Source organism: Orycteropus afer, unplaced genomic scaffold (genome assembly GCF_000298275.1).
Source record: "Orycteropus afer afer isolate SDZICR_OR568_19922 unplaced genomic scaffold, OryAfe1.0 scaffold00145, whole genome shotgun sequence".
Taxonomy (NCBI): Eukaryota; Metazoa; Chordata; class Mammalia; order Tubulidentata; family Orycteropodidae; genus Orycteropus; species Orycteropus afer.
Window position 1 is genome coordinate 688960 of NW_006921732.1, and position 4216 is coordinate 693175.

The following is a 4216-nucleotide window of genomic DNA, read 5'->3' on the forward strand; positions in this document are numbered from 1 at the left end:
TTCATTCTTGATGTCATCCCACAACTCGTCTGGCCTTTGGTCACTGGTGTTCAATGCTTCAGATCTGTTCTTCTGATGGCCTTTTAATTCAGATGGGATATAATCAGAGTTGTATTTTTGCTCCTGTCTGCTGGTTTTAATTTTCTTCAGTTTCAGCTTCAAGTTGCATATGAACAATTGATGGTCTGTTCCACAGTCAGTTCCTGGCCTTGTTCTGACTGATGATATTGAGCTTCTCATTGCCTATTTCCAGAGATGTATTTGATTTAATTCCTGTGTATTCCACCTGGTGAGGTCCACATGTACACTCACTATTTATGTTGTTGAAAATGGTGTTTACAATGAATAAATCATTAGTCTTGCAAAATTCTATCATGCAGTGTCTGATGTCATTTTTATTACCAAGGCCATATTTTCCAACTACCAGTGCTTCATCTTTGTTTCCAACTTTCACATTCCAATCACCAGTAACTATCAACACATCTTGATTGCATGCTTAGTTGACTTAAGACTGTAGAAGTTGGTGAAAAAAAACTTCACTTTCTTCATCTTTGGCTTTAGTAGTGCATAAATTTGAATAATAGTAGTATTAACTGATCTTCCTTGTAGGGATATAGATATTATCCTATCACTGACAGCATTGTACTTCAGGATAAATCTTGAAATGTTCTTTTGGTGATGAATATGATGCCGTTCCTCTTCAATTTGTCATTCCTGGCATAGCAGACCATATGATTGTCTGATTCAAAAAGGCCAATACGAGTCTATTTCAGCTCCCTAAGGCCTCAGATATTGATCTTTATGTGTCTCATTTCATTTTTTACAGCTTCCAATATTCCTACATTTATACTTCATACATTCCACATTCCAGTTATCAATTAATGTTTGCAGCTGTTTCTTCTCACTTTGAGTCATGCCACATCAGCAAATGAAGGTCCTGAAAGCTTTATCCATTCATGTCATTAAGGTCAATTCTACTTTTAGGAGACAGCTCCTCCCCAGTCATATTTTGAGTACCTTCCAAAAGGAGAAGCTCATCTTCTAACACTGTATCAGACACTGTTTCACTGCTTTTCATAGGTTTTCAGTGGCCAATTTTTTCAAAAGTGGATGGCCTCATCCTTCTTCCCAGTCTGTCTTGGTCTGGAAGCCCTGCTGAAACCTGTCCATCATGGGTGACCCTGCTGGTATTTGAAATACTGGTGGCATAGATTCTGCCATCATAGCAACATGCAAGCCACCACAGTATGACAAACTAACAGATGGGTGGTGGTCTCCAACACTATAGCTCCAGAAATGTGTGAGGTATATAGTAGGTGCTCAGATAAATGTTTGATGAATGGATGACTAGATGGATGGGTGAATGGATGCATGGGTAGATGACCAAATGAGTCAGAGAGACTGTGTATGATATGGGAGTGAGTTTGTTTGTGACTTGAAGTTTGTATTAGTCAGCATAATATGCTGCAGTAGCAAACATTCTAAAATCTTGATGAGTTAAAAAATAAACATTTATTTTTCAATGGAAATGGATTCATGTACATTGTGAATTACCAGGGAGACCTTGCTTATTGTAGTGACTTAGGGAGTCAGGATTCTAGAGGCTTTACACAGGCTTTACTACAGCATGGGAAAGAGAACACAGTGAATCATGATGGTCTCTTAAAGCTTCCACGTCTGTTACTTCTACTCATGTTACTAGCTAATGTATGTTATATGTCCATGCTTACATATAAGAAAGCAGGAAAGTGCCTGAAAGGAAGAGATAATTGGAATCTTTGTAGACAACCTAATGAGTACCACAGAGTGAGTAGAAATGTGTGTGTGTGATATGTTGTCACTGTCACTGACATTGGAATGAATCTGTGTACAACTCTATTGAAAAATGTTTTTAGGTGTATGTGAGTCAGTCCTTGTTTATATTCTCTCTATACATTGCCTAACCCTTGCCTGATATCTGGCCTAGTTCCCTGAAGACTTTCCTGGGTCATTCTCATTTTTGGAGTACTCAGTACTAGGGACAGATGGGCTAGCATTCTGCTGCCTCTCAATATCAGGGCCTGCCTCTCCTGAAAGCAACCTTAGAGTGTTGAGCCTTGCTTTCATTAACATGACCCCTGAGACTTAGTGATTTTCCCACTTCCATAGCAGATCAGTAATTCTGTTCCTTTAAATTTCCCCATTTTCCATGCTAGGCAGCTTCCATTTGTTCCATTATCTAAGAATTTCTGACATGTTACATGACTACATTTTCCCCAACTCCACCCTATATGTGTGTATTAGCCCTTTGCTAAGATAACACACAGGCACTGTGGAAATAGCATAGGTTTAGAATCAAACTTAAGTTTAAATCCTGATTCTGCCACTTACTGACTGTGCAATAAGTCAGGCTTCTTGTCTTATAAAATAGAAAAATATCAACCTCATAGAGTTGTAGTGAGAGTTAAAAGAGAAAATACATGTAAACCACATTTAGTAGATAAAGACAGCTGTTATGGTGGTGGTTATATTATGACTATGTATCAAATTTTCCCCACTAGACTGAAAAGTCCTAGGTAGCAAGGTTGTGGCCTCTTGTGAGCACTGTCTTTTTGGCCCCAGCATTTAAGCAGTGTCTGGAATCTAGTAGGTTCTTCAGAAATATAAATCAATGAATATAAAGAGTTTTGTTAATATCAAAGAAGACACTGACACAAGACAAATATCTCAGACTCATCAAACCCATCCTCTCTGAAACTGACATCCAGTTGGCATCATCTTTATACATATCAAGAATTGAACATATTATTAAAATCTCTCAAAGTGACTCCCCTCCCAGCTGGCCTTCAGGCTGTGATGAGATGACAAAGATCTGACATCTTTATCATACAGTTACTGAAACATCCTTCTTGAGTTGTCATTTTTAATATTTGCCTAATTTAGCTGGAGTTGGGGTTTAATTACCAGAAGAATATGGCTTAAGTTGGGTTAAACTGGATTTGGAATGGGAGGAGCAGATAACTAGATCCATTTCACTCACTGAAAGATTTTTGTTGGCCAGAGAAATTCCAGGTAACACTGACTTATCAAATAAAGCAAGAGACAAAAAGAAACTTGGAAATCTCGTTGAAAAGAAAAGGTCATGAGCAAGAGGCTGAGTGGTCTACCTCCAGCTAAAAATCTTTCAGTGTTTTTCTAGGGCACAGGACACAGGCCAAGATGCTTGGCTGAGCATTCAAGACTTTCAGGATCTAGCTACCCTTCCAACGTCTAAAATTTTGTCCCCTCCTTTTCACCACTGTCACCACTACTACTATGTGCCCCACTGACCTTATGGGGCTCTGGGTTCTTCTATCTTCTCTCTTCACTTAGGCTCAGTTTTTACCTTCTCTGTTGAGTGGCCTGGGCAGGGCTGGTCTAATTTGTCAGTCAACAAATATCTACCAGGAACTTATTTACCAGGGAGACCCTGCTCATAGTAGTTATTCATCTAGAACCAAACTTGGTTCTAGATGCCAGGGATAAAGCTGTTAACAAAATAGATATAATTCTCTGGACTCAAGAAGGAGGGAGATAGCAAAAATAAAGTAAGCATATAAATATAGTATTTTAGATGGGGATAATTGCTTACAACATTAGTTCCTTTGTCCTGTTATTCTGGGACAAGTAAGTGAAGGTAGATAAACAAAATTTGTGCTTGTCTCCATCTCTAGGTTGTTTTTTTTTTTTAAATAAAATATTGTTCCTTGGTGTCTTAGAGACTCAAGGGAACACCCTGTACCTTCCCTTTTCATTGCATTAACTTATTGTTGTTGTTAGGTGCTGTCAAGTCATCTCCGACTCATAGCAACCTTATGCACAGCAGAACGAAAAACCCCCATTCCTGAGTTCCATGATTCTTGGTATACTAGAGCCCATCGCCGCTGCCACCATGTCAATCTATCTCGTTGAGGGCCTTCCCCTCTTTCATTGACCCTCCACCTTACCAACCATGACATCCTTCTCCAGGGAATGGTTTCTTCTGACAACATGACCAAAGCAGGTGAGACAAAGTCTGGCCATTCTTGCCTCCAAGGAGCATTCTGGCTGCACTTCCTCCAGGACAGACCTGTTAGTTCTTTTAGTAGTCCACAGTACTTTCAGCATTCTTCACCAACACCATAACTCAAAAGCATCAATTCTTCTTCCATCTTCCTTATTCATTATTCAGCTCTCACATGCATATGAGGCAATTGAA